General features: G+C 48.4%; 1 protein-coding gene across 1 annotated transcript in view; it reads left to right on the plus strand.

Moving 5' to 3' along the window:
• The window catches only part of HSF1 (heat shock transcription factor 1), a gene marked incomplete at its 3' end in the record, with an annotated part of 430139 nt that overhangs the window by 98037 nt on the left and 312474 nt on the right, over positions 1 to 19628 (plus strand). The window lies entirely within an intron of this gene.

Below are 19628 nucleotides of genomic sequence, written 5' to 3' on the forward strand. Positions count from 1 at the left end.
TATTCCACGCCATATCAGTCACCTCATACTAGACCTTCTCGGTCTGAGGAAACTACACATTTACCAACTTCCTTAATACAGGATTTGCAGGCTCAGTACTCTATTTTTCTTTTTTATTGACTTATCCCAATCCTGTAGTTTCTTTTAACCAGCTTCATTATCACTTCAGCTATTAAGAGATCGTAATAATGATAGTGTGCATTTCTTCCCTCTTACGAAGTCGTTTTTTCGTCAACGGATTTCACCTTTTGTGTGGGCTAGCCTTGTGAGACCAGTTTTCTTATCCTGATCTTGATGTGTGTCGTATTCACACAACTCTTTCTGTACATTTAGAAGAGTTCTACTGTATCTGCATGTTAAAGGCCATTTAAAATCACTATCCCTGCAGATTGAAAGACTGCAGGATTGCTCGGGTGCTTGGCAAATCTGAGACCTTGACATCAGAACAAACCCACAACTGTGGATATTCAATTGTCATAGCATCACATGTCGAAACAAAAAGTATCCTGGAGTCATGTGCGCTAGAATCTTTGTCTACCCAGTTTGTGCCAACAGTACATAGTATATAGGACGTCGTTAAGTCTCACTGCTTGTTATTATAGGCCTGTGTATAAAATGTGTATAAGCAGTCTGAATTAACTATAAGACACCATGTCGTACCACAGTGTAAATGAATGTAGAGAGAAGTCGAACCCATTGAAAGCTGAAGGAACATAGCATATCAAAAAAGAAGCAACTTTTTTTTAAGTTACACCATAAATAAAGAACATTTTAAATTAAGCACAAATCCACTGCCATCTCTTTTGCAATCCACTTAAATTCCTGTATTTTGCCTGCGTTTATAGTATTGTATTAGTAAAATATCGTAAAAATAAAATATCACATTTACCATTCTAAGGCGACTATTTACAGCTTTTGGATTTTGTGAACCAAGTTCATCTATACTACTATTATAAAGAGAGAACTTGGACCTTTAGGCAAGGTAAACTCGGGAACCACAGCGCCAATCTACACACCCGATACACCGTTGAAATCGGCAGGGTGTGTAGATGGTCATAGGCTTTAACATTTTTTAAAATAAACGTATATAAAAAGTTACATTTTTACAAAAAGTAGTTCCCCCAAAGTAGCGCCGGCCGCGACTGTGCGTCGTCACGTCAGGAGCAGGGGAGGAGCAGCGTCTCAGGAGCTGCGGACATGGCGCGCAGGGGAGGAGCGGTGAAGTGAGGCCAGCGGCGGAGAGGAGCGGCGGCGGACAGGTGGTGAGTGGCAGAGCGGCGGGCCGAGAAATATGGACCGGCGGTGTGAGCAGCAGAGGCAAGGTAAGAATCCGGGGCAGCAGGGTCGGGGCGGGCGGGGCACGGGCTGCTGGGGAATGTCAGGGCAGGCGGGGGTAGGGGAAGCCAGCATTTCAGGTTTGCGTGCTCTCCCGCCCCACCCCCCCGCCCGCCACAACATTGTCCGGGACACAGACAATGTCGTGGCGGGCGGGGGCCTGGGCGGGAGAGCACGTAAACCTGAAATGCAGCCCCCAGCCCCCTTCTACCCCAGGCAACGCTGGGGCGGGCTGCTAGTCTAGAATAAATTCAAAGCAATTCCTGTAAAACATTTCATTCTCATTAAAGCTGAGCAGAGTAGTATAACCTAGTCCAGTCATAAGCAGGCCTACTATTATCAGTGAAACCGAGCTACTTGAAAGCTTGGAGTGATACATAAATTATGCAAAGGAGAAAAAAGAACTCTGTGTGCACTCCCGTTTTGGTCAGTGTATTTCAGGTGAAGTTCCTCAATTTGCCAGTCGCAGTCTATTGTACTCCACTTTTATTTCTATACTCTTGCAAACCCTTTAAGCATTGACGTACTCTCTACCAAAAATGGAAACACTTCTGCTTTCAATAATTGTTGTGCATCAGGCTACATATCTCACCAACTGATAAGAGTGTCTGTGGTCGGACTTGAAAGGAAAGCCTTTCGTTATGTTCACCACATACTGCAAACAACCAGACTGGCAAAGTTGTCAGTGAGTGGTCTTTCCAGTAGTCTTTCCTTTTATTGATTACTGGAAGCGTTTGCAGCCCTGTGAAATCTGTTGCTGCAGACTTAGTAGTTGTCATCTGCAAGGAGTAGGATATTGTCAGACCCTGTTTAGGGAGTAAGGAGAAAAACAGTGGCTACTGGGTCTCTACCATAGTTGTTAATGTTATTTGCCTTTGACCTGAAGCCTGCTCTGCTTGGCTCTTCAAACTGGGCTATGGACAATGCCATCAGCACGTCTCTGGCATTGGAAGCTCTGGAGAACAGTTGCTTCTCAGGGTGGTAGTGTGAGGATCCTCGAGCTTAGCACTCAACAAGAGCGCCTTAGTGTACTAAAAGATTATCCACCACAGTGCTTTAATTTCAAGAAGAAAAGTATTTTAAGGAACACTAAAACTACATATCACTCATACGACACAAGCAAAATGCAACTTGGTGTCCTGGACTCTTGAGATTTTCTGCACTGTTTAAAACTGTTGGCACCAGTTCCCCTTTATAGTAGAGGCAATTCCCTTCCATGTCCAGTGCCAGGCTCAGCTCTAATTACCCCGTAGTCTCTCAGTTCATGCAGTCTCTCTGACTACATTTTATCTCACCAACTAAGGTTTCTTAGTCCGTGTTCAGGTCGGTAAATGCTGGTGCCCACCGACTCCTCCAGTTACCCGCCCTCCTGCTTCTGCATGAGAGCAAGCTATCGGTTTTTGTCAGGGTCTCTCCTGGCATTCGCGTCTCCTATGAAGTATCTGCTCCGTGTTATCCTGTGACAGGGGTGGCTCCTCATAGGCTGAGGCGGCTGTACGGGGAGACTCTGGATCACTGACTGGCTAAGTATGTGCTCGAACATCAGTGTTTCCCCGCTTGGGCCAATCGAGGCTAGGATGGTGGGGCGACATGCAGGCCAGTCTCAGGATGGTATGACTACGTGCAGGTATGTCTCAGAATGGTGCAGCTCTGTCATATGACAAAGCCCAGCACAAGTCCCACACTGAATGCAGAGCAGGTCTTCCTATGGTTTGTCTTTTCTTTCAACTGCTCAAGTGACACTGCAGTTTGGTCTTTGGGTACTGAAGCTCAGGTCATGCCCAGACTTCTTTTTGGCGCACGGCTCAGGACACACAGCAACTTCTCTGCTAGCATGACTGCTTGGTCACGTTTTAGAGGATCAGAGTCCCCATTGGCTCCAGCAATCTTTGGTCATGCTGCAGGTTACCACCAGGAAATGCAGGGGCTTAGACTGCCGCACTTTGACACTGGAGAATGCAGATCACTGTTGACAGTCGTTTTCTTTTTGTAGATCTCACCACACTGGGGTCACATATCACCTTGTTCCTGTTGGACCTTCACTTCTCCAGCAGGGTTGGAAAAACTTCAGGACAGGTCAACAACTCTTACAGCAAAGGGTAGACGTGGGTGATGGCCCTTCCCTTCTGTGAATCTGGGCATCAGACAGGCACCAGCTTTGGTTGCACAGCAATCTTCTGAATAGTGTGCAGAGCACCCCTTTCCTTGCTCATAGATAACCTGGTACTGGAGCAACCAGTTTACACAGAACAAGCAGTTAGGAGATGTAGATCTATTGCCTGCCATTTGAGAACCTGTTTGAGGTGTTCCTCCTTCTAAGTGTCTTTTGCAGGCTGCTTTCTAGACAAATACTTATGTAGAGTGATGTTTTGCATAGCAGGGTGTCTCCAGCCAGGAGCACCCACAACATGGGCACAAAAAGGTGTGAGATTTCTGCACCTGGTTATCATTAGCCAGACTGACGCATGTAATCTGGAAAGACCAAAATGCTGGGCCTCCCCAAGGAGTCTCCTTAATCTTGCACAACAGAGTGTACAGTCCTCCTCCCCCCCCCCCGCCCCTCCCCCACATCTACCAATAGGCAGTGTTTTAGGAATACAAATCAGCAGCTCCTTACTTGGCAAAAGGTCTATTTAAATTTCTAAAGGCGCCTTGACTCTTTTCCTCTCTGTTGTCTAGGTCTCTCCCTTCCAGCATCAGGGATGGCAGCATCACACTTTCACTGACTGGAAAAACAACACTGCCTTTATCTTGTTCAGCAATTCAGGCTTGGGGCATCCAAAATAGATCCCGCAGACGTCCATTACTTTGGCTTCCTCAGACACACCATGAATGTACAATGCAGGCCACATGCTCAGAACACGCATGCATAAACCTTGAATGTTGGTACTAGGATCTGAATAATCCGATTGAATCATAACTTTATATGAGTGGGCCAGTAGGCCTCCATTCGAGTGACACAGATAAAAAAGGCCTGGCCACAACTGTGGATTAACAAAGGGTGGTACACTTCCACCACTACTGTATGTGCTAAACCTACGACGGGGACAGTAATTCACTGTCTGTATAATGAGGAGAGGTGCTCCCCTCCCCTCCTAGTGACAGGACCAGAACTTCACTTAACATCAAGTGACAGACCTGGATATCTGCGCACACTAGATTGCGTGGCTAGGCCAAAATGAAAAAAAAACAGGATCCTAGGTACACACATTTGGGCACTCAGGGCAAGGGAACGCAACTGTATATCCGGAAGGGAACATTCCTATCCCAACAGATATGATGAGTTATATAATTCATGCCTATATAAATATCGCTTCAATCTTTCCGAGTAGATACCTGATTCAGTTCTCATTAAACTCAGAATTATTAGGATCCCCGGTTTCACCTTGGGAGATTCTGACTGCAGACAAATTGCCTCCATTGTTTCAGTGTGACTTGCTTGGTGCAAGGCACTGACGATTGCCCACTTGATTTTCACTTTGTCCATCTTGTATCTCCTGTAACTCCATAGACTCATTCCAGTTTTTTAAAGACTTATTTATTAGATTTTCTAAACTCGATAAATCCTTAGGCAGTTTACGGCAATACCTAATATTAATATTTGCTTATATAGTGCTCAACGCAAACTGAAGTCGGAGGCTTCTCTCTGGCTCTGTTAAAGTACGTGGGGGCGAAGTTGCCTTTGAAGTTAATGTTGGAGCTGACAATTAGGGAGTGAATTGCAGCACACTTCTAATTATTAACAGAGCTTGCCCCGAGAATTCCACTACATGCAAAAAGAAGGGAAATTGTGTTAACTTTTTTACTTTTCAATAAGCAAAACGGTGACTATTTGTGAAAAATGCTGTTTGAATGTACTGGGACCTTTGCATCAAACTCTTTCTTGGAACAGCTGAACCCTTACGGTAAGGTAATTGATATAAGAGCGCATACTAACAGATTTGTTTTTTTTCAAGGCAATTGAAAGCGATGTTTTATTCAGATATCTCCAGCATTGTTGGGCTTAAGTGCCTTTGGGGAATTAAAAACAGATGAGATGTTCAGAGGATGCTTTGACTGTCCCATCATTTGCCAATTAAATAAGTGGATGGGCCTCATCCATATTTATGTAAGATACCGACTCAAATAAATTATTCCATAACTTAAGGACGCTGGAGTATCAAAACCCCTTTTTAGGGCTCGCCTGGCGTGGCTGCACTCCTGCGAGATTTTTTTTTGTAGAGTAGCTTCTGTAACAGGCTTTAAGCCACGCCCCTCTTTTCCATTGGCTGGCATCACCGTTTATACTCCATCAAAACAACGCCTGCCTTAACTGCTGGTTCTTGAGTGCGTCCCTCACACTTTTGATCCCATCCCGGTCTTCACATGGCGATATCCTGCTTTGTTTACGTTTTAGTTAACTTTAGACCACCAAATACGACCGCTGTCCTGGCGTTTTTTGATCCTTTACTCTTTTTCTTCTATCCATTTGGTATATGTAACATGAAAAATCATTGGTGAGTGTATCACTTTACTCATACGTTGTTTGTATATTCTATACTTTGAGACTGTGTTGGCTTTATGATTATGTAAGTGTACCGGAAAGATCATGTACTTACTTGCATTTGGGGAAAAGTCACAACGTTTTCACTTGTTACCACTAAAGCCATAGTTCACTTGGGAAGCTCTAACGAATTTTACTTTGTGTCCTTTTAAGTAGTACTCTCTCTCTCCAATGCTCCAATATGGAGGCGAATAGTTAAACCCTACAATGATTGTGGGATAGATTGCATTTATGCTGGTGATTAGAGCATCACTTTTGATTTGTTCGTACTGATTACCCAACCATATCCCTAATTCCCCACATAATACGGTGTAAAAACTGACTAATTAGAGGATGGACTGTAATGTGTACCTTGGAGGAACGCACCTTCTACCAATGACCACCAAATTACTTGAGAAATGTTTTTTTTTTAGTCTGTTGATTAATAACTATGCAACACCGTCTCTCTTTTCTACTACCTTTCCCTACTTGCACACAACTATCCTCACCAATTTTGGCATGCTTACACCTCTTTACTCTTTGCTCCACCTGAAAAACGCTCCACTTTTCTATTTTTCTTTCATTCTGGTTCTTCCTCCCTTTTTAGGTCTCGCGACCTATCAATGTGCGCAAGCGCATCGAGCGTAGCGAGAATTCAAGTGGCGAAAACATCCTGAAACCAAAGGGCTTTCAGCCCCGCGGTTTTCATGCAGTTCCCGTGTACCTGCACGCGCATCGCATGCAAGCCCAGCCCAGTCCTCCCCTAGCAGCACTCCTCCCACACCAGCACCTCCCCCCTCCCACACCAGCACCTCCCCTCTCTCGCATTCACGCCATCAGGCTTCTCCTCCCCTAGCAGCACTCCTCCCACACCAGCAACTCCCCCCTCCCACACAAGCACCTCCCCTCTCCCACACCAGCACCTCCCCTCTCTTGCATTCACGCCCACCCACCAGGCTCTCCCGCCCCATCAGGCTTCCCTCCCAATCCGCCTGCCTCCCCTCGCGCATTCACGCCCCCCCACCAGGCTCTCCCGCCCCCATCCGGCTTCCCTCGTAATCTGCCTGCCTCCCCTCGCTCGCATTCCCGCCCCCAGGCTCTCCCGCCATGGAAAATAAAACCTGTAAACTTTACTTTTTTCTTCGGTGAACGGCACCGATTACCACTCATTTTCACTACTTAAAATGAAAATCTGTACCCCGCTCCTGTACACTGCGCCTGAGAAATAATTCCAGTTTCAAGCCAAGTCCATTAGTCATAGATCACTGTACGTCAAGGCCTCTAATATGCTTACAAGAGCACAACACTGGTGTACAGGAGTGAAAGCGCCATTCGTAGGCTCTCCTGCCCCATCCGGCTTCCCTCCGGCCATTTGCCACACTCCTTGCCTCTGTCTTGCCTCCCCCTCCATTCTCCTCCCCTCGCTCGCATTCCCGCCCCCCACCAGGCTCTCCTGCCCCCATCCGGCTTCTCTCCGGCCACAGCCCTGGCACTCAGGTACGCCCTAAGAAATGCATGAATCTATTTGCATTACTGTTTTTCCGGACAAATGTCTATATTCCAGCGAAAACATACCAAGTCTAAATCATAATGTACATCATAATTGTTGTTCTGCTGATCCATTAAAATAACTTATAATAGAAAGATACTCGCATTCATTTGTGCAATGCTTTTCATGATCAGCTGTGAAAGTCTTCTGCGATGCTATCTCACTGTGATACCATTAAATATTTTAGTCAGGACTCCAGTGCAAGCCAGACCGGTTGGCCTGGGCATCATCATTATTATTATTTAAGAGTGTTTTTTTTTTTAATCATCCAGCTTTTATACCTCACTGGAGATAAAGATGCTAAATCCTACAGTGAAGAATACTCTTCTACCTTGTTGTGATCTGCCTCAGTTGTGCACTGCATATTTCTTAAGTGACTGGTGTGACTGGTGTGTCTGTTGATGCACATCTGTGGGCTGTCTGCTTGGAGTGTTCATGCTTACAGTGCTGCGGAAAATAAAGCTCGATTTTAAGAACAGTTGGTTAAAGCGTCTAAACCCGTTCCCAATATCCACTAAGCTGCAAAAACTAATTTTCTTTTACATAATTGTCTCGTTTGCTATTGTGGCGCAGATAGCCGTTTGCCGTTGACAGTTACGTTCCCAAGTGGATTTAAGAAGTAATTTGTGGCCCCAGGCTTACATTTGTTTTCCCCACACAACATTTCTGCAGGCACACCATTTTTTTCCCACCTTCTTTTGTTTGAGGTCACCACAGGAGCCCACGGAGCTTCAAAGGGAGCGCTCTCACCTTCCGGATTGGCGTTGAGCCCTCCCCCACCCTCCGAGCACGAATGCAACGTTTCCCTCAACCCACCCTTCCCCGTGCATAGAGTGCGCAGCCATCCATGTCCTTACCTAGAAGAGGGGAAACTTTTCTGTGGCATCATTGACCAGCTTGCAACACGCACTCATTAAGCTGGACAGGACGCTTTGCAATCAAACTTTTTTAGATGAATATTTATTTTATTGATAAAGTACCCTGAGCAAAGTTGTATTTGCTATCTATCACTCTATGACTGCATTTGCAGCTTTTATCTCTCCTCCTCTGCGAGCTTTCCAATCGTTCCTGCCCCTCCCTCCCCCATTTAATTTGTTTCCTGTCTCTTCATTGCTTGCCCGTCCCCCAAACCCTGTGCCTTGCTACGGTTTTCAGACTGCCGATTCTGCTGTGAAACCACTGTTTTGCCCTGCCTGTGTTTATGCTGCATGAGTTGTTTCTAACCCTGCAACAACCTTAATTGCTGGGTGTTATATACAAGGGTATGGTCGGTGCTTAGGGACTACATGTCTGTGGCCAGCTCACCATGATTAAAAAAATAAATATTCATTAAAAGGGAAATCACCCACGCAACACCACACTCACCCACGCAACGCCACTCACCCAAGCAACCCCACTCATCCACGCAACCCCACTCATCCACGCAACCCCACTCATCCACGCAACCCCACTCATCCACGCAACCCCACTCATCCACGCAACCCCACTCATCCACGCAACCCCACTCATCCACGCAACCCCACTCATCCACGCAACCCCACTCATCCACGCAACGCCACTCACCCACGCAACGCCACTCACCCACGCAACGCCACTCACCCACGCAACGCCACTCACCCACGCAACGCCACTCACCCACGCAACGCCACTCACCCACGCAACGCCACTCACCCACGCAACGCCACTCACCCACGCAACGCCACTCACCCACGCAACGCCACTCACCCACGCAACGCCACTCACCCACGCAACGCCACTCACCCACGCAACGCCACTCACCCACGCAACGCCACTCACCCACGCAACGCCACTCACCCACGCAACGCCACTCGCACCACGCAACGCCACTCGCACACACGCAACGCCACTCGCACACACGCAACGCCACTCGCACACACGCAACGCCACTCGCACACACGCAACGCCACTCGCACACACGCAACGCCACTCGCACACAGCACGCCACACACGCAACGCCACTCGCACACGCAACGCCACTCGCACACGCAACACCACTCACGTTGCCAATAGGTCTCGCAGTAGGAAAGTTGGAACCATTACAATTGCAAATAACAATGCCTTTTATTTTTTTTTCATTTTTAAAACATAAAGGGCTTTGTCATTTACAAAACCAATAGCTCCAACTTTCCTACTGCGAGACCTATTGGCAACGCCAGTGCTTGTTCCTTTTTCGCTCCTTCTCTCTTTGTGTCCCTCACACACATCTGACTTTCTCACACTTGGTTTTGTCTTAACCCTCAACCCTTTTTCTTTTTTTTCTTTCCCACTCTACACCGCTTTGAATACATACCCTTGGCACATATGACTTGGGTTAATCACACATTTATAATGTACAGCCTTAAGAAAGCCCTCGGCCAATTAGGCGCCATGGGTGAAACACGTGTCGGCTGTTTGTTTCTTCCTTTTTTGTTGTCTGTGAACCTAATCACCCACACTAAAACCAGCATTGAAAATGCAATAGGTCTCGCCTTTTACTAAGTTAAATCCCTTTGCTTTGCTATACAATACCATTGGCAAAGCAAATGACTTTAACTTAATCAAAGGCTATTGCATTTTCAATGCTTGTTCTTTGTTTTATTAAGGTATTTCACAAATAGTCTATACTAAATTGAACAATTCGTATGTGCCTTTAAACAGTGGTTCAACATGAATGAGTCACCAAAGTTATCGCAGTACACAGGTGTATACAGTTCAGTATTTGTACTGCCAATACATGCATCACAACAGCCACAAAGATCCAAAACATGTCCTGTTATCAGTATCTGGGGCCTGACCATATACAACAGTCTTTTTATGGGGGTCTCTTGTCCGGGAAGTGAATTACATTTCTGGATATGGCATTCCAGGAATTTGCAGCTCGTCCTGTAATTTATCACCTGTCTTGTTAGTTTCATTCTTATTTCCTTTGCTATAGCCCTCTCTTAAACATCTCTTATCCAATTCTATGTCAGGACCGGAGGCTTCGGATTATGCCATTCTTTCATCGCTTTATTCTCTACAGCAGCAAGAAAAAATAACACAACTACTTTTCCCATGAACATTTGGGGAAAAAATAAAGTCAAACATGAGTCCTATCACAGTGTCCATGCACCGGTGTCTCCCATCATGCTCCACTGTACTTGTCCCCTCCTCTTTCTTCGCTGCTCGCAGCAAGTTAAGTTGGTTTTTTCCTTCTCTCCTGGGTTTTGGGTTTCTGTGTGGTGCCTTGGGCCTTTGGGCCGGGTGTCGGGTTTCTGTTCTTTCTCCACAGACTCCCTTGCTTGGTCGCGGGACGCCTAGTGCGCTCCTTACGCGATCCTTGCCCAGTAGTGTGCGGTGTGGTGGCGCTACCACCAGGGGCCGATGTCTCGTTGCTGAAGAGCCGCTCCCGGAAGCTTCTAGAGTGCTCTGGCGCGCTTCTATCACCAGCGGACCCGTGCCTAGCCTCCCGGCTCTGACACCCTGCGGGGTCGTAATTAGGTTTTCCCCACTTTTTCTGGACGCCCTTTGGGGTTGTATTTGACCAACACCCTACGGGGTCGTAATTGTGCTGTGGGAACGCTTTGCTGGGAGGCGCCCCGAGACTCTGTGGGCTGCAGCGTTTCCAGGGCTTTGCCCGTTAATTGTGTGCCTTGGGCCACCCATATCGCTGGGACTCCCCAGACCGTAGAGTGCCCAGAGGAGGGTCGTTTCGTTTTGTCTCCCGTTCCCGTTGCTAGAGCCTAATTTACTTCGCTATGCAAGGGAACGCGGACAACTATCCGGAGGAAGACCCCCTGAACTATGTCCCGTTGGACGATGACTTCTACCAGGCGGTCGACGACTCCATCTATCGCGCGGTGGACCAGGCCATGGTTCCCCTGGAGCAACGCCTTTCGGCGCGCCTGGACGAGGCCTATGCCAAGTTTGCCGCCTTGCTTCCGGCGCCGGCTCCGGCCTCTGGGCCGAATTCGTCCCCTACAGCGCCTCCTCCCAAGAAGCCTTGCACTGTGGGAGTTGATTCGGCGGCTTTCGCTAAGGTGAAGAGTGCCTTCAAGGCCCTGGAGGACGCGCAGCCTCCCGCTCCTCTTCCGTCGGAGGTTCCCCCGCTTTCTCGCCTTGCGATGTCTCCGGACCCGCAGCGCGACGACGACGACTCTCCGGACTCGGAGGAAGAGGCCTGTTCTTCCCGGTCGTGGCTGCCCTCTCAGCCCTCTTCCTCCGCAGGTCCGTCGGACATGCTGGACCCAGATGACATTGTCCACCCCCGTTCGCCAGAGTGGGTCCCGTGTGACAAGGTGGCCCAGTACGTCGCTAATAGACTGAGGAAGCCGGTGGACAAGGATGCTAGGAGCCGCCTGCGTGCGGAGTGTCCCCAGCCCTCGTTGGAGGGCAAGGTGGCCATGACCCCGGACATCGACCCAAAAATGGCGACCTTTCTTCAGAAATTCGTCGAGGACCCTCGGAAGGGAATCAACAGGTCCTGGCGCACTTGCCAGGACAAGCTTTTGGATGCCGTCGGGCCCCTTACCAAGATCCTGGATATGGCGGAGGAGGCCAAGGTGTCGGGCGATGCGATATTCCCGGAGGTCCTGTCCAACTGGGCCCAGAGGGCCATAATTTTCCTTGGCAACGCCAACTGCGCCCTCTCTACGGAGCGGAGGCGTTCCTTGCTTATTAAGGTGGATCCCAAGCTGGGCGACCTTGCCTCGTCGGAGGCAGGTGCTGTGGCCCAGGGGGGTTTGTTCGGTGACCCGTTCATCAAGGAATTAGGGAAATTTGTGGCCACCTTCACGTCCTTAGATCGTGCCCAGTCCAATATTAAGAAAGTCTTCGCGCCTCGTGTTTTCGACAAGGCCGGACGAGGCAGGGGCCGCTCGTTCGGCCGGGGCGCCAACTCGGATAGAGGTCAAGGCTCCGGACGTGGCCAGTATCAGGACAAGGCCAGGTTCAACAATTTCTAACCCACTAGAGGGCAGAAATTCGGAGGTCGTGGAGGTCAGCGTGGCCAACAACAAGGCGGGGGTCGAGGTGAGTGTACTGCCTTCCGCGATTTTGAGAGTGGGGGGGCGACTGGCGCAGTTTTTTCCTGCATGGGCCTCCCTTACCAGCAATGCTTGGGTGCTGCAGACGGTTCAGGGCTTCCAAATGGAGTTCCATGGCCGTCCGTGTCAGCTACAGCGTCCTCGCCCCATTACCTTTTCCCAGCGCGATGCGGCTTTGGTGAGCGAAGAGGTCGCGGCCCTCCTCCAAAAAGGGGCGATTTGTTGCGCTTGCGAGCACCCCTCAGGTTTCATAAGCAATCTTTTCTTGGTAGACAAGGTCGATGGGGGCAGTCGCCCCGTGATAAATTTGAGGGAGTTCAACGAGTGGTTGGTGTATCGGCATTTCAAAATGGAAGGGAAACATCTCTTGCGCGATGTCTTGCGCCAGTCCGATTGGATGGTCAGGCTAGACTTGAAAGACGCTTACTTAACGATTCCCATTTTTCCCCCTCATCGGCGTTTCCTCCAGTTCAGGTGGGACGGTCAGGTTTACGAGTTCACCACTCTTCCTTTCAGGCTCTCCTCGGCACCGTGGTGCTTCACAAAGGTGTTGCAGCCAGTGGTGGAGGCCTTACGGGCTCAAGAAGTCAGAATGATAGTGTACCTGGGCGACATGCTGCTCATGGGCCAGTGCCCCGAGAGGCTGCGGTCACAGTTGCAGTCTGCGGTCAACATTTTACAAGGCCTAGGGTTCGTGATCAAGGAGAAAAAGTCTCTTTTGGTTCCCATGCAGTGCGCTATGTTCCTCGGCTTCACCATAGACTCGGTGGCAGCCACCTTGAGTCTGCCGGCCAGGAAGGTGGCGCGGATCAGGCACGAGCTGCGTCAAACACTAGCGAAGCAGATGATTTCCTTGCGCCACCTGGCGAGGCTAGTGGGCCTGTTGTCCTCTTCGATCCAGGCTATCTTCCCGGGTCCCCATCATTACCTCGCCATGCAGCGCTTGAAGGCGTACCACCTGCGGAGGGGTTTGACGTACTCTCAGCTGATTCCCTTGTCGGAGGACGTGAGGGACGAAATGCAGTGGTGGCTTACGCACATGGAGGCCTGGAATGGCCGTGTGATTTTCGGTTCCGCCCCAGATGTCGTGATAGTCGGACGCCAGCCGTTCAGGCTGGGGGGCAAGGTGCGGCGATTTCTCCACGGGCGGCGCCTGGTCTGCTCTCGAACAGTCCTTGCATATCAACTGCTTGGAGTTGCTAGCGGGCTCCTTCGCAGTGCAATGTTGGACCAAGGACAGAGTTCAATCCTACGTCCTTCTCAGGATGGACAACGTGTCGGCGGTCCGTTACATCAACCACCTGGGCGGTACCAGGTCCAAGATGTTGGCGGACCTGGCCAGGGACTTCTGGCACTTTTGCCTGGACCACCAGGTGTCGGTTACGGCGGAATATTTGCCGGGTCGCCAGAACGAGGTGGCCGATTGGCACTCGAGGAATATCCTGGACGCCAGCGTTTGGAAGCTGGACCCTACCCTGTTTGCCAAACTCTCGGACCGTTGGGGTCCATTTTCAGTGGACCTCTTCGCGTCCCGTTTGGACCACCAGCTCCCGCGGTATTTCAGCTGGCGCCCCGACACTCTGGCAGAAGCGACGGATGCGTTCCTCCAAGACTGGTCGGGGGTACAGGGATATGCCTTTCCACCGTTCTCAATGATCACGCGTGTGTCGGCGTTACTGCGCCGCCAGTCAGCACAGGTGGTGATGATCACTCCGTGGTGGAGGTCGCAAGTTTGGTTTCCGGTTCTTCTGGAACTTTCTTGGGATTCTCCGATCCTACTCCCCCAGTCTCCCCACATTCTACTGAATCCGGAGGGAGCGCCCCACAGGTTGATCCTGGAAGGCTCGTTGCGCCTGATGGCGTGGAGGCTCTCCGGCGACGCTGGACGTTGCCTGGCCTTTCGAGAACAGCAGAGGACTTGCTCTCCAAGGCTTGGGCCGACAGCACGACCAAATGCTACCGATCGGCTTGGCTCCGGTGGAGCCGTTGGTGTGTGCGACGGGGTTTGGATCCTGTGGGGGCACATGTAGTGCGTGTCTTGAATTTCCGAGCGGAACTGTCTGATCAGGGCCTGGCCTATCGGTCGATCAATACTTTCCGGTCGGCGGTGTCAGCGGGGCACGACCTGGTTCAGGGCTCCCCAGTTGGCGAACACCCCTTAGTCTGTAGGCTCTTAAGGGGTATACGGCTTGCCTTGCCGCCGGAACCTCGGTATTCCGCCCTATGGGATGTGAACAGGGTGCTGAAATTGTTCCTTTCCTGGCAACCGAACAGGTTTTTGTCGCGTAAAGAGTTGACTGCTAAGTTGGCCATGTTGCTGTGCCTGGTGTCCTGCAGGCGTGTCTCGGACGTGCGAGCGTTGGATATAACGGCCAGGGTGTTTTCTCCTGAAGGGGTTTCTTTTACTGTCAGCAGACGGACTAAAACACATACTAGGGTCATTTCATACCCGGCTTTTCAGGACTCCCCTAATCTGTGCGTAGTACAGTGCCTTCGTGCTTATGAGGACATGACTGAAGATACTCGCCCTCCGGGTGAGCGGCAGCTGCTTATTGCCCTACGTAAACCGTATAAGGCAGTTACTTCACCGACTATCGCCCGTTGGGTGCGTTGGATAATGCAGGAGGCGGGGATTGATACTAAACAATTTGGGGCTCACTCTACGCGAGGTGCCATGGCGTCAAGCTTTTGCCCTTGGGGCTCGGTTGGAGGACCTAATGAGAGCGCCCGATTGGTCCTCGGACCACGTTCAAGAGGTTCTATTTCAAGCCAGTTATTGATGTGGCCAGATTGGTGGTCGATAAGCTTTGAACTGGCATAATCCGAAGCCTCGGGTCCTGACATAGAATGCGAATTTGCCTAGCCTTGGTGCTGGTAAGTTCCAATTCTATTAAGGACTCGGAGGCGAGGACTATCATAATGTGCACTTATGGCTCTGCGGTGTACTGCTCTTCCTGTTTTACTGCTGGCGTTCTATTGAAATAGATTGGATCTGATGGTGCGTTCTTTTTCAGGAGCGGACAATTCTAAACAGGATGCGTGAGTGGTCTGATGTTCTGGCTTCGCACGAAGAAAGAGGAGGAGACAAGTACAGTGGAGCATGATGGGAGACACCGGTGCATGGACACTGTGATAGGACTCATGTTTGACTTTATTTTTTCCCCAAATGTTCATGGGAAAAGTAGTTGTGTTATTTTTTCTTGCTGCTGTAGAGAATAAAGCGATGAAAGAATGGCATAATCCACGCCTCCGAGTCCTTAATAGAATTGGAACTTACCAGCACCAAGGCTAGGCAAATTCGCATTCTCCACTTGCGGGTTCTGTACATAGTTAATCTTGAAATTGTGTTTTGATTTGATAGCGTTGTTAACCAATGTACAAGTCTAATGGGACATCTGCACTGCAATTTAGAGCTGGTCCGAGCACCTGTCCACCACACGCTTCCAATAAGTAAGCACATGCACACCTTCCCACACTAAATGATATGCAAATATTGTTCTGGTTGTGCCTATGAATAACCAGAATATTGCAGTCAACCAACGTGTGGTGTAAAATGTAGATTAAAATGTGTAACTTCCATAGTTAGCACAAACAAATAATAAATGATGTTGATATTCAGTAATATTGCCTTTGCCAAAAGAGTGGTGAGTGAAAGTTATTCAAACATAATTCGTACACAGTTGGATTGCGTGAATAGGGTTCGAGGTTGGGCTATACAGGTGCTCTCCAGCCTAACAAATTACATCATTAACCAATTACGCTATATTAAGAAGGAATAAAATATATTGTAGTGGTAAACCTTATGGATGCCACGAACATCTTTATATGTAACCTTCAGTGTTAAAATGTGGGTTTTGTTAATTTGCCGATCTGGCCGAAAATTCCAGTGAAAGATGCTGAAAAGCCACAACAGGAAAATTCATGAATGTTTCTTAAAAATTGGTCAAATGTGAAAGGCAGTGTTTTTGTTATTTCTTGTTAAATTCTTTGTAAAAGTATACTGAAAGGATGTGAGGCCCCCCCCCCTGAGTGCGTGGAAGGCTGGCATTGACTTCTGTATGGGTTTGGAACGCCCGATCTTCGAGGCTCGGGGATGCCCCCGTAAACACTTTAAAATATGGAAAAGGTGGGCAGACCACAGGGGCTTGCAACTGGACCCCCCTGCTGAACCGGAGGAAGATCTTTAGCCCCATGTGGCCTGGTGACCCCGCTCCCCCACACCTACACTTGCCGCACTAGGAACTTACGTCGATACTGTATATGCGCACATGCCTGGGGTTAGGGTGGGATCCAGGGGAGGGTTCTGGGAGTTGGGTTGATGGGTAGATGAAAAGATAAAGACGGGGTTAATGTTTCCTGTATCCTTGTATTACATTGATTTCTTGACTGGACGCTTAGTCCTATCTTCATGATTGTCTCGGTATGTTTGGTGGTGCCATCCTGATTGTAGGGGGCCACTCTATCACATGTGCTCATCTTTATCAATAAACTTGTTGTGAAAAAAAAAAAGTATACTGAAAAATAATTACTGGTCAAAAAGTTTTGAAATGTTGGAATACAACATTTGGGTGAAATAACTGCAGCATTTAGATCGGTCCTCACTTTTTTTTTTTTTAAATACCCATGTATCTTTTTAATGTTAGATTTACAAACTGAGGATTGATTTCTGAAGTATTCGTGTAAATATGAACAAATCACGTTGGCAAGGTGACACGAAGGATAGTCTATAGTCTGAATGATTCTCCACTTTTGACTTACAAGCATGAATTAAGAAAGCAAGATCTGTCAAATTATGGCTTGGCCGTTTTTTTGTATCTCTGACTTTCATCTTGTTGTAGAGAATTTTGTGAAGTATTAAGGTGCCACGAGATGGCCAGTTTTGGTCCATGCACGAGTCCCTGCAAGTAGTTCAAGTTCGAAAATTTGTATAGCGCACTACTCACCCAGAGGGTGTCAAGGCGCTTGGGGAGGGGGTTCATTATTTGTCGAATAGCCAGGTTTTAAGTTCTTTTCTGAAGGAGATGTGGTTCTGTGTAAGGCGGAGGTGAGTGGGGAGTGAGTTCCAGTAGGGAGGATGTGGCCTAACGGCTGAAGCGGTCGACCTTGAATCTGGGGAACCGGGTTCTAGTCTCTGCAGGGACGCTCAAAATCCTGTGATTCTGGGCACATAAATCAATCTCCCTGTTCATAACTAAATGAATGTGTCCATCAATAACGCAACTAGCGCTTGTGTAAAGCGCTGCGATCCCTCCTGGTCGAGTTTGTGCTATATAAAACTCCCCCCCCCTCTTAATAAAAATAAACACATATGCCAGTCCATCACTAGTACCCTGGTGTTCAGTAGAGTGTCTTCAATGCTTTCATGGTGGTGAGTGGAGCGGGGTGGGAAAGTTGAAGGGGGTTCGCTTGTTCGGTTGCTCACAGTCCAACAGAGACTCTTGATGGTAGAATTCCTGTGTTATCTTCATGGTTCAAGGATAAAAGGCCACTTAATGTATCAAACTCTGCACTAAGATTGAGCCAGTGACTGTGTCCTGCCTATTGGATCAAGAGTCCTAATCCCTGCCTTATGTCACGCTCCTGTTCAGTACAAGTGTGGCAAACGGCTTCTCTGAACAGCAAGATCCTTGTGTCATCTTTGAACAGTGTGGTGTTTTGTTAAGATTTCAGCTTGGTGACAACAAGCTTTACTAGACTGTACTGTGTTAATTTGGTGAGTTTGCACTCCTCTTTGACTTTGTTCGCTTACATCCAAGCTTGGTGGACAGGAATTTGGGCTTTATTTTTTTGCTCAGGTGGGAGCACCACCTCAGGAGGGATGATACCAAACAGTTCTAGGCTTAAAACAGATGCAAGTCCACTTTGTTCTTTATTTTCCCTGTCGGACCTCATTATTTTACTATGCAAGGACTGAACTTCCACCCACTTTTGAGTATTTTATGTACCTGACTCTGCGGACGCAACGCAAGGCAAACCTAACTGCAGCAGTATTGTGCAGTAGCCAGGGGTGCTGCCTTTTGAATGCCTCAGTGCCTCTACACCAGATGTAGCCTCCTGGCTTTCAATCTTTCTGGGATTGGTAATCAGTTTATGAAGGTAAGATGTCCCTAAGGTTCCCTGACCACCGTGACCATCCCTAAACCTTCAGCAGTAGCCAGGGACGTGACCATTGTTCAAGTCTTTACCCATGCCTTCTTAAATCATGATCTAATGCTGATCATGAATTGTATTCTTATGCAGTTGGGGCGATTTCTCCATGTGACTGCTGAACAATGGATTTTGTACTTGCCACTGCTTCCACATATAAGTTCTTTTCACTTCAATCACCCATCTGTTCTAGGAAAAGGTGTAGCCCTTTCCTTCCGGTAACCTGTAAAGGTACCTCTTCGGTGTTTGATAGGTGGTCCTCACCATTGCTCCTGCTCTTCCTCGTGCTATTCTAAATCACAAAACGTGGTTGCAGAATAGTGTTACATTTGATTTTGGAGCCATTTTGTGTTTTTGCCCTTAGAGGGCTTTGCTTGGGGGTGAAAGATGATGCGTAGCCTCTGTATGGAAAGCTTATTGGTACCAGCCCCCTCACCCGCCCCACCCCCATCCCAGTAGTGAAGTTGTGTAATGGTTTGAGTACAGAACCCTGGCGGAGAGGTGAATTGAAAGAATTGTCCATTTGCAGCTGTTTTGATGAACTGCCCCATTTCTGCACAAGGGTCTGCCATGAGTTTAAATGCCTTAATCCTATTTGATGCATGTTGTTTATTTTGTGTACTGTTTGTGCTTCATAACTCGGAGAAAGATAGGCTATTGTGCAGAAGAGGCAATGCAATGAAATTGATGGTCGTTGAAGGCTGTTGGTAATGGTGGTTATGATCCTTGTTATTTTATTAGCAGATAGCTCGCCGGTGGGGGCGGGAGGAGAAGGGTGTTGTAACTAGTCTGCGAGTGTTCTTTAGGGTCTATGCTTTGGTGATGTTGGAGTAAATCGTGAATAGCATACATCTTATTGGATGCCTCATTGATGTCACATAATTGTGTTGCTTGGCCCTCTCAGTCATCCTGGAGCAGGCTCACATAGATCTTGTATATAATTCTGCCTGCCACAAAATGTGTCTGACCCCACTGATGCTGTAGCATGTGGTCCTTCATTTTCATTTCTGTCCATTCACGACTAAACCATTTGTTCACTGTTTGGGCCTCA

Source organism: Lissotriton vulgaris, unplaced genomic scaffold (genome assembly GCF_964263255.1).
Source record: "Lissotriton vulgaris unplaced genomic scaffold, aLisVul1.2 SCAFFOLD_1542, whole genome shotgun sequence".
Classification (NCBI taxonomy): Eukaryota; Metazoa; Chordata; class Amphibia; order Caudata; family Salamandridae; genus Lissotriton; species Lissotriton vulgaris.